We start from the raw sequence: 11785 nt of genomic DNA, 5'->3' as shown, positions 1-11785 counted from the left end.
AAAAAAAAAAAAAAAAAAAAAAAAGGTTTTCTTGGTCATGGTGTCTCTTCACAGCAATAAAACCCTAACTAAGACAAAAACCCTATCTAATAAAAAAAATCTATGAAACTCACATAAGAAGATGATAGCTGTAGACCTACTCACTCATGAGACAACGTGCTTGCAAATGGTCTGAGCTGCAGCACAGCCCACCTCTACCAAATTCTACAGATATACCCTGCTCTGAGTCTTTACTTCTGGACCCACACCTGGATTTGCCCCAGTCACACTTATTTTTTTTTTTTTTATTTTCATGTGATTTATCTAGCTGTTCCCTCTTCCTGGAATGTCCTTTCTACTTATCAACATATATCTGGGTCCCGCAAGTTTCTCAGGGTTCATCCAAAATGCTTGCTTCCTCTTTCTTACGCCCTAGCTTGGGCACCTCCTTCAGCACAAGTCAAACTTATTTCAAAACGGTGATTGCAGACACAGTACTTAGATGTTTTTGACCACAAAGAAAGAGCTGAGAGGAGCCAACGCGGCAGCTGGGGCTGTAGCTCAGTGGGTAGAGTGCTTGTCTAGCATGCTGTAAACCCTGGGTTTGATCCTCAGCACCAAATAAAACAGGTATGGTAGCACACATCCGTCATCACAAATGTAGCAAGAATAAGAATGGAAGCCTTCCTTCACGCCAGCTAGCTTTCATAATCCCAGAAGCTGTTGTGCAGGACATGGGGAGAGAAAAAGCATCAGTCATCTTAACTAGCTGGGAATCCTATGAACTACAGTCCCAACCTGCCTGTCAGACAAGATGTGTCCCTGGTGCAACAGAGGCACAAGTGCTATGGCAATAGCCAACTGTGCTCCACTTGGATGTGAGACCTGTTCTATAGGAAGGGACCTATGCCTGATACTTAAACCTAGTCCAAGTCTCACGGTTGAGAAGTTTGTAGGCCCTGGGGAGGAGGAACTTTAGTACGGTTGTGTAGCTAAATTAATATGAACCTAAGTTAATATTATACAGCATCTAAATACTTATATAGTTAATCCTACCAGAAGAGAATAAGACCACTACCACAATTTTTGAGCTAAATTTGAAGCAAGCTTTATTAAATCTGGGCCAGGGGGTGGTGGTGGCGGCGGCGGCGCACGCCTTTAATCCCACCACTTGGGAGGCAGAGACAGTAGGATTTCTGAGGCCAGCCTGGTCTACAGAGTGAGTTCCAGGACAGCCAGGGCTACTCAGAGAAACCCTGTCTTGAAAAACCAAAAAAAAAAAAAAAAAAAAAAAAAAAAAAAAAAAAAAAAAAAAAATCTAAAATAAAACAAAATGTATGGGCTGGCGAGATGGCTCAGCGGGTAAGAACACTGACTGTTCTGCCAAAGGTCCTGAGTTTGGATCCCAGCAACCACACGGTGGCTCACAACCACCCGTAATGAGATCGGACGCCCTCTTCTGGTGCGTCTGAAGGCAGCTACAGTAAATTACGCAGGAGCGAGCAGGGCCAGAGCCAGCAGGGCCGGCAGAAATCCTGAAATCAACAGCAGCCACACATGATAGCTCACGGCCATCTATACAGCTACAATGTACCCATACACATAAAATAAATAAAAATAAATCTTTAAAAAAAAAAAATCTGGGCCAGGAAAATGAACACTAGCCAGATCCATACCAGGATTCCCAGAGAATGGCTGCAGATTACATTAGTCCAGAGATTATAAGGCAAACCCCACAAGGCTACATACTTCCCACTGTCATCCAATCAGGAGCAAACATATATCCTGACATACTTTCTGCCTACATCTGTCCCATCTATATGATCAAGCACATCCTGTGCAGTTAGGAAAAACCAACCTTGTTTACAAAAGTGAAAACACGTGGCTGTTCACAGAAGTCTATGAAGTTATCTGCCCTTTGGTAAGTGGGCCTTATGGGTTAGAGGCATTTTGTTTTATAGATCTCTTAAGCACTGTTTAAGAGTTAGAGTTTTGTTGCTGCGAAGAGACATCATGACCACAGAAACTCCTGTAAAGGAAACTATTTAATGAGACTGGCTTATAATTCAGAGGTTTAATCCATTATCATCCCGGCGGGAAGGATGGTGGCATGCGGGCAGATATAGTGGTGCAGAGGTAGCTAAGAGCCTAGGCTTGACTGCAAGCCATATATTCCCTGTATGCTGTCCTGGAAGACCTTGCTAGAAAAAGCCACTGAAATAACTCCCACAAAAGAAATAGCCATTGCTTCCTTAGACAACCTGGGAGTGTGGGGCAGATGGAAGGGCCCAAGGCTGGGCTCTGGGGGAATACCACATGCAGTGATGAGAGCACTGGGCCCCGGTGTCTAGGATTTCATTCTGACAGTAGAAATGAAAACTCCTAAGCTTTGTTTGAGAGAGTTTCCTTGGTTAACTTTGTATTTTTTGTAAGACAATGTCTCATGTCACCAAGGCTGGCTTTGAATTTGCCATATAGCTAAAAATGGCCTTGAACTCCAGTCTTCCTGCCTTTGTCTCCTGAGTGCTGGGATTACAGGCATAATCTACCAAGCCTAACTAGGAAGGGGTTTTTGTTCTTGTTTTTGTTTTTGCTTTGTTTTGTGTTTTATCTTTCCTTTCTTTTTATGTTTTATATTTTGTTTTCCCTTGATGGTGTTTATTGAGTGACCAATGTACTGTCATGGTCTTTGGACTGAAGCTCTCAGAGAGACTGAACTTATTACAATTCTCTCTCTCTCTCTCTCTTTTTTTTTTTTTTTTTTTTTGAAACATGATTTCTCTGTATAGCCCTGGCTGCCTGGAACTCACTCTGTAGACCAGGCTGGCCTTGAACTCAGAAATCCACCTGCCTCTACCTTCCAAGTGCTGGGATTAAAGGCATGCACCACCACTGCCCGTCACAAGAGTTTATTTTTAAAGCTACTTTTAAAAATTGCAATTGATCAAATGATGAAGAGAGAATAGTTCATGAGATAGTCTTCTTTTTCTTTTTCATATGAAACCTTAAATACATTTTGCACTGGAAAAACCAGATGCCCTCATATGGAAGAATGAAGCCCACATTTGAGGTGCATAAGTCATCTCAAGATGGATCAAAGATTCGAATACAGCACCTGAATCTTTAAAAGTACTATAGAGGGATGTGTGAGGTGACCCAGCAGGTAAAGGCCATGACTGCCTAGTCTCCTGACCTGAATTAGATCCCCAGCACTCACGCAGGCAAAGGAGAAATCTGACCTGTAGGGCATGCGGGACTGTGCTACCAGACAGGCATGAGAACTGGGGAGGCTGGATAAGCTCAAACTTGGAAAGCTCAGAGATTTAACGGCACAAGTGAGACCCTTCCCTTCTAGTCTCTGTTCCTGCTCTAGAATAAGTAACCATGCCATGCCACTGAGGACCATGGGCACTCAGTCTTGAATTTACCCGGAGTTCTTCTCCATGCTAATGAAGTATCTAGATAGCCTTGAGCCTTCAGCCAAGGACCTTCCTGGGTATTCCTTTCCCTGAGAGGTATATAATCCCTGCTTCACCCCAAATAAAGTGTGCGCATTTACATCCACCACCCAAACAAGCAATACGAACAAGCAAAGATCATCTCAGAGAACTGCTTCATCGAGGATCACCACCTGGGGAAGGCCTTTGACTATAGAGACCCACCTAAGACTCTGTCCAAGGAAGTCTTTCTCTCCTTCAGACATCTCCCCGCTCCTCCCGTGCGGCGCACGCACACACATACAAACCTTCAGTACTCACAACCCGGCCAGATCCTGTTCCCATTAAGTTGTTCTCTGACCTCCACATATATGTCTTGACCCATGCACCAGCACACATACGCAAACAAACACAAATATATGAACAAAAGGAAACCATAAGGGGAGCCTTTCAAGTTACAAGCGTTGGCACTCACTTGTCTAATTAGGACTCTGCCACCTAGAAAATAATAGCAAGAATTGATGAGCGGGCTTGGGTGTGGCAGCATTTGTCTGTAATCACAGCGCTTACTGAAGGAGCTCTCTGTGAGTTAGAGACCAGCCTGCTCAGGTCAGGTAGAGCTCCATAGTGAGACTTTGTCTTAAAAATAAAAACCAGGTGTCTTAGTTAGGGTTACTATTGCTGTAAAGAGACACCATGATCATGACAACTCTTATAAAGGAAAACATTTCATTGGGGATGGTTTACAGTTCAGAGGTTTACTCCATCATCATCATAGTGGGAGGCTTGGTAGTGCGCAGGCAGACATGGTGCTGGAGAAGGGGATGCGAGTTCTACATCCAGATCAGGAGGCCACTGGACGAGAGAGCAACATTGGACCTGGCTTGAGCTTCTGAAACTATAAAACCCACCTCCCAGTGACATGTTTTCTCCAACAAGGCTACGCCTTCTAATCCTGCCACTTCCTATGGGCCTAGGGGGGTCGATTTTCATTCAAACCACCATATAAGGCCTGATGTGGTTGGTGGCACATACCTTTAGTCCTAGCAGAAGGGAGGCAGCGGCAGGTAGATCTATGAGTTGGAGGCCAGCCAGCTCTACAGAGTAAATTCCAGGACAATCAGGATTACAGAGAAACCCTGTCTCAAAAAGATTAATTAATTAATTAATTAATTAATAGGAAAAGAAAAACAAAGGGAAGAGCATTGGAAAAATGTGGGTTAAAAGCACTGATTGCTCTTCCAGACGACATAAGTTCAAGTCCCTGTACCCACATAGCAGCTCACAACAAACTATAACTCCAGTCCCTGGGAATCTGACTTCCTCTTCTGGTACCAGCCATGTTGCAGTGTGCTTATATGCATGTAAGAAACACACACACACACACACACACACACACACGTATGTAATTACAGCACGCTGGAGGCTGGGACAGGAAAATCACCAAGAGTCCGAGGCCAGCCTGGATAATCTAACAAATCCAAGGCCATGGATGAGACCTAGTCCCTGTCTCACAGTGCTGGGGGGTGGGGAAGAAGGGAGGGCAGGGGGAAGGAATTAAAAATGAGTAAACTAAAAGCCTACTGTGCAACAAGGGAATTGGAGTAAAAAGATAGCCTACAGAATGGGAGAAAAACTTTTTAGCTATTTGGCTGACAGAGGATGAATATCCAAAATGCATAAACAACTCCAAAAATTAAATACTGGAAAGAAATAAGGATTCTTTTGTTTGTTTGTTTGTTTGTTTTTGTTTTGTTTTGTTTTGTTTTGTTTGTTTTTCGAGACAGAGTTTCTCTGTGTAGCCCTGGCTGTCCTGGTACTCACTCCGTAGACCAGGCTGGCTTCTGCCTTCCAAGTGCTAGGATTAAAGGCATCCGCCACCACCGCCTGGCAAGGATTCTTTAAGTTAAAAAACAAAATAAAAAAACAAAACAAAACAAAACAAAACAAAAACAAAAACAAAAAACAAAAAACAAAAAAAAACCAAAACATGAGAGAAAGTATTCCTTAGCCATCAGAGGAAAGTAGACTTCACTGGGAGCCCACCTGGTCAGAAAGGCTACCATCGATAAAACTACAAATCCTGGAGAGAATGAGAGGAATTCTGACATGGTTGGTGGGATGTAGGTTAAGTGTAGCCACTTTGGAGTCAGGATGGTGATTCCTCAATAAACTAAGTACAGAAATATCATATGACCCACCTATACCACTCCTGGGTACATACCTGAAGGATTGGAAGCCAGTAAGCAATCCTGATACCTTCCCACTGTATTTACCATGGCCCTGCTCACCATTGACAAGAGGAATCAGCTTGGTGCCCATCAACCGATGAACTAATGGCTAAAGAAGAAACCTGAGCTAGGCAGAAAGTTCCGGAGCATCCTGAACTAGAGTTGGACCCTGTCTCAACCAACCAATGGCTAAAGCAGATACACACAGCATCGCTCAGCCGCGAAGGAGGGAGAAATCACTCTGTTTGAAGGAGAAAAGCTGGAAGTGGAGACCACACACTAAGCAAGATAATCCAGACGCAGAAGGACAATAGCCTAAGTTTTCTCTCATATGTGACTCTAGGGCCCAGGGATGCGATGGCATGAAAGCTGAAAAGGTGGTATATGCCTATGATCCTACTATCTGGGAGACTGAGGCCAGAGAAGCAGAAGCCTTGCCTACCCAGCAAGCTCAAGGCCAGCCTGGGTTACATGCTCAAACAAGCAAACAAAAACACTAGAGCAACAAAGAAAGAGGGGGAAGAGTGATGGAGAGGGGAGAGAGACACACAGAGAGAGATTGACAGACAGACAGATGTTCATTAAGAAAGAGAAAACAGCTGGGCAGTGGTGGCACACGCCTTTAATCCCAGCACTTGGGAGGCAGAGGCAGGTGGATTTCTGAGTTCGAGGCCAGCCTGGTCTACAGAGTGAGTTCCAGGACAGCCAGGGCTACACAGAGAAACCCTGTCTCAAAACAAAACAAAAGAAAAAAAGAAAAAAAGAAAGAAAAAGAAAAGAGAAAGAAAGAAAGAAGGAAAGAGAAAACAAACAAAACAAAACAACACTGGGCTACAAAGTGAGTTCTAGTATAGTCAGGGCTACACAGAGAAATCCTGTCTCAAAAAACCAAACAAACCAAAACAACAACAAACAAACAACAAGGAAAACAACTTTTTTTTTTCAGTCTGGAGTAAAGAGTTCCAGGAGTCTCACAAATATTAAGGCTTGAAAATTGAGAACCTGCTTTCCATCATGTTCTCTGGGAGGGAAGAAACTTTAGCACCTGGGCAGGAAGCTCCTCTCAGCCTTCCTGGCCTGCATCTCAGAGCTTCAGCAAACCCAGCCAGCTGGTCTGGGGCAGCCCTCTTCCTGCTGAGGCCTCGGTGAGACTGGAGACACAGCAGGTGTGCTGACCCCGTCTGCATTCCTGAGAGAGAATTTCCAGTCTGTCCAGTGACGCCTGAAACTGTCCTCTGACCTCCATATATGGACAACAGCACATGTGTGCCTCCCTCCCCCCATACACACTTTGAGAAGGAAGAAGAAGAAGAAGAAAAAAAGACCAGCCTGGACTATGCAGAAAGTTCCAGAGCATTCTGGATTACAGAGTTAGACCCTGTCTCAAAACAAACAGGAAATAAAGGAAGCTAAGGAATCTACGGAGAAACATTAGGCCTGTTAACCTAAAGGTTTCTTTCTGTTTGGGGTCTGGGTTGAGGAAAATCCGTCCACTTCTTCGCAGGAGACTATGAACTATCACTACAAGGCTATTCATCTTTTTTTTCTTTAAAAAAAAATATGCACTTTATTATTTTATGGGTATGATTGTTTGCACATATGTATGTATGTACGTGTATCCTGTGCGTGCCTGATGCCCTCAGAAGTCAGTAGAGACCGATTCCCTGCAATTGGAATTGTAAAGCCACCATGTGGGTTCCAGGACTCAAACCTGGGTCCCCTACTCTTAACCGCTAAGCCAACTGCCCAGCCCCATCGTTCAACATGAGTCAAGTGAGTCTTCTTGGACTTAGTCATCAGACATGAACGCTCTTGCCTACCTGTGCAGGAAGTAAAAGTCCTAAGTCATTATGTGCCAGGAAAGTTAAAACAAAACAAAACGTCAATAGAAGGAAATGGAGCAAAACCATTCCTAGCGCAGGCAGTGTCCTGTCTTGCCAGAGTCCATGCTACAACAGCTCTGGGCTCACAGGTTCTGGAAGAAGGTACTAGATGCTTATTGCCCAGACTGGAGCAGGCAACATCTTTTAAGTCTCTAATTCTAAAGTTCAGATGAAACCAACCATTCAATTTTGTCTGACGTTCAGAGTTTGTCTCCGATTGAACTGGACTCTCAGAAACCTCCCCTGGCTGCTTTTTCAGAGTCTCTGTCATGAAAGTTTCTACCCTCCCCCGACCTTCTAGCCCACTCCCAGAAGCAGCAATGCTGGTCGCTGGCACGTGAAAGTCTCCATCAGGGGATAGATGAGCATCAAGGACATTATCTTCTGTGGTCCTGTACTGTCTGGTTTTCTCTTCTTTTCTTTTCTTTTCTCTCTCTCTCTCTCTCTCTCTCTCTTTTTTTTTTTTTTTTTTTTTTTTTTTTTTTTGGTTTTTTGAGACGGGGTTTCTCTGTATAGCTCTGGCTGTTCTGGAACTTACTCTGTAGACCAGGCTGGCCTCGAACTCAGAAATCCGCCTGCCTCTGCCTCCCAAGTGCTGGGATTAAAGGCGTGAGGCACCACCGCCCGGCATTTTTTTTAAAAAAAGATTTATTTATTATTACATGAAAGTACATGGTAGCTGTCTTTAGACAGCACCAGAAGAAGGTGCCAGATCTCATTATGGGTGGTTGTGAGCTACCATGTGGTTGCTGGGATTTGAACTCAGGACCTTCGGAAGAACAGTCAGTGCTCTTACCCACTGAGCCATCTCACCACCTGGTTTTCTGTGTCAACTCCACACAAGCTCGAGTCATCACAGAGAAAGGAGCCTCAACTGAGAAAATATGTCCATGAGACCCAACTATAGGACATTTCCTTAATTAGTGATCGATGGGGAAGGCCCAGCCCACTGTGAGAGGTTCCACCCTTGAGCTGGCTGTCTGGGGTTCTATAAGAAAACAGGCTGAGCAAACGATGGAAAGCAAGCCAGTAAACAGCCCCTTTCATGGCCTCTGCATCAGCTCCTGCCTCCAGGTTCCAGCCCTGCTTGAGTTCCTGTCCTGACTCCCTCCGGTGATGGACTATGATCTGGAAGTGTGAATTAAATAAATCCTTTCCTCCCCAACTTGGTTTTTGGGTCATGGTGTCGCAGCAATAAAACCCTAAGACAGGTCACCGACCAACGGGATGATCTAAAACTGAGGGCCTGTCGGATACAACGATAGTGGAGATTTGGATGAGTCTGTAGCTAATTACACTATCCTGTCACTGAATTCCACCCTCCCCACTAATTTTTTGTTTACAAGAGCTTATAAGAGTTTATAAGAACTAATAATTGTTTATAAGAACTCTGAAGAGAGAGAGAGTCATGTCTAGCCTTGCTACCCAAGAATGTAGACCAGCCTGACCTCAACCTCACAGAGATCTGCCTGTCCCTGCCTCTCCGATTAAAGGTGTGCACCACCAGCCTGGCTCACTTTGAACCTTTGGTCCTTCTGCCTCCATCTCTCAGGACTGAAACTGTCAGCCCGCACCACTAGACATCTGGTTTATTTGGTACTCTAGCTCAAACTCAGGGCTTTGTGGGTGTTAGGCAAGCCCTCCACCAACTGAGCCACCTCTCCTGCACCTTGTAAAAGAATTCTTATGAGGTCACACTCTTCTTGTTCTAAATGAGAGTTTCAAGCATCACTTAGAGGTCTTTGAGATAGTTCCAGTAAGTGAGTCTCAGTGTCGGCTGAAATAGACAATCCCACTGTCCTGCAACCGAGTCCCTGAGAACTTGGGACCATCCATCTTTGTATCCCTCACGCCTAGGGTCCTGTCAGTTATTCAGAGAGTCAATAAATCTTTGTCAAATCAACATACTTTCTGTATTTTCCTACAAAATGTTTGTTCTCAGAGACAATGAAAGTCATGTAGACATGAACTTTAACTGTGACACAAAACTGCCCAAGTTCATGCATGGAGAAGAGGCTTAAAGTCTAGTCTGTCTCAGGAATCCGGGAAGAGAGCTTTGTTCATATAGTAATTGCTACACAAGCGTGACAGGAGTTCCCATGCTCTAGGAGCCATGTAAAAATTAAGGGCAGTGGTGTGCCTCTGTAACCCCAGCTCTGAGGAGGCAAACTTAGATATATTCTAGTAAAAGAGGAGAAAGCTTATCAGCCAGCCAGTCTAATCTAATCAGTGGGCTCTAGGTGCTGTGAGAGACCCTGTCTCAAAATCAACACAAACCAAGGTGGTAAGCAACTGAGTTAGATAGGTGGTGTCAGCCTCCACACAACAGTACACATACACTATTGTGTACACACACACACACACACACACACACACACACACACACAAAGTATATCTTAATATGGCATGTAGTAGACACTTGTAATACCCATACTCGGGTGGTGGATATAAGAGAATCTGTAGTAGTTGAGGCTACCCCAGCCTCCATGAGAATGAGTTCCTGTCTCAAAGAAGAAAACAAAAACAGATGAAACAAACAAAAAGCCACTTTAATACATATCTATCAAATTCAAGAAAATGTACTTTGTTCAGCAAACACACAAAAGTGTCAAATACATCTTGAATATAAAGAACATTTGGTTACCCTGGGAAAACTGAACAAGGAATCCCAGCAAACAAAGACAATGCAAAAACAAAAGAAAACAAAAAAACAAAATCTCAGGGGCTTTGTGCTTGGAACCAGGAATGTATCCCCAACGGAGAGGAAAGTCTCACCCAGTAAATTTCAGGAAGCTCCATTGAGCATGGGACTCCCTGATCTGGGGATGGAGCCCTCTCACTGGAAGGATGGAGCCCTCAGACTTTGAGTATGGAGTTCTCTGACAAGGGTGGAGCCCTCTAACCTTGGGGACTGCCCCAAACAGGGCTCCTAAGGAGACACTTCATTCTTTTCAGTTGGCTGATGAGTCAAACCAAAATTGTCAGGCAGTCTACCAGGGTTCCTCTCTTTCTTTTTGCAACTAAGACAAGATCCTCTGTCTACTAGAGAGAGGTCAGCGTATACCACAGCAAACAGTGCCACTTTAGCATAAAGAATACTTTGAACTAAAGGCCATTAAAAACAAACAAACCAGGAAACATCACCCATGTTCCTTCTGCCCAAAAGCAGGCACAAACACCCTCTTGTAAACCATTCCCCTCACCTTCACTAGGAAGATCAACTCTCATGTGCACAGTACTTACAAAGCACCTCGTATCTACTATGCATTTTATGCACTTCTCTACACATAGCAGCTTTAAGAAGCTCAAGCCCCTTTCCCCTTTATTAAAATGATACATAAAATCCTAGGTCTAACCAGCTCTTTTGATTTCTACTTCTTTTGCTTGAGGCCCAGATGCACATAAAATACTAACCTTGTCTTAGTCTCTTTTCTATTGCTATAACCATACCTGAGAATGGCATGTTAATTTTGGCACATGGGTCTAGAGTCTGGAAAGGCCAAGAGTGTACCACCAGCATCTGGAGAGGGTTTCGTGCTGCTCCAACCTGTGACAGAAAGTGGGACAGCAAAGCAAGGAGAACTCAGGACACGGTGAACCATTCCTGCTGGAAAGGCATGACTCCATTCTTGAAGGTTGGCTGCCACCATGCAAACACCGCCCACTGGAACCCACTACCCTTCAGTACTGCTGCCCTAGGGATTTGGAATTCCACACATAAAATAGGGGTGGGGGTGGGTGGGTGAAAATGAGACTGTAAGAACTGAGCAAACAGGGACATCTCATAAAAATACCAGGAAGCCAGGAATGTCCATTAAGCTTAAAATCAGGGAGCTTCAAAAGGGTTTACTGAACAAACATCTGTCCCCAGGAGATGCCCTAATTGCAGGGAGTAAAGCTCAGGTTCCTGGGGTGGATCTCTCCCCAGTATCTTCTCCTCACCTGGGGTAGAAAGGACAATGGAAACAAAGAACTGTGAACTCCACCAATGAGAGATAACCAACTCATGCTGTAAACCTATGTTCTGGAAGGGTATAAAGAGTGTGTGCTTTTGTTCCTCGAGGTCTTCTTTGCCCTGACTGCGGGGATGACCCCGGTATACTGGATCATTAAAACCTCTTACTGATTGCATGGATCTCTGTCTCTGTGTCTTTGTGAGTAGGATGACATCCTGGACATAAGACTTGACTCTCTGAATCTTACAAGACTATGACCACTCCTAGGTATGGTTCAGAAGACGGGGCTTTTTTTTTTT

The sequence above is a fragment of the Mastomys coucha genome, unplaced genomic scaffold, assembly GCF_008632895.1.
Source record: "Mastomys coucha isolate ucsf_1 unplaced genomic scaffold, UCSF_Mcou_1 pScaffold13, whole genome shotgun sequence".
Lineage (NCBI taxonomy): Eukaryota > Metazoa > Chordata > Mammalia > Rodentia > Muridae > Mastomys > Mastomys coucha.
The sequence above is the reverse complement of the archived record's forward strand: the minus strand, read 5'-3'. Positions refer to the sequence as shown.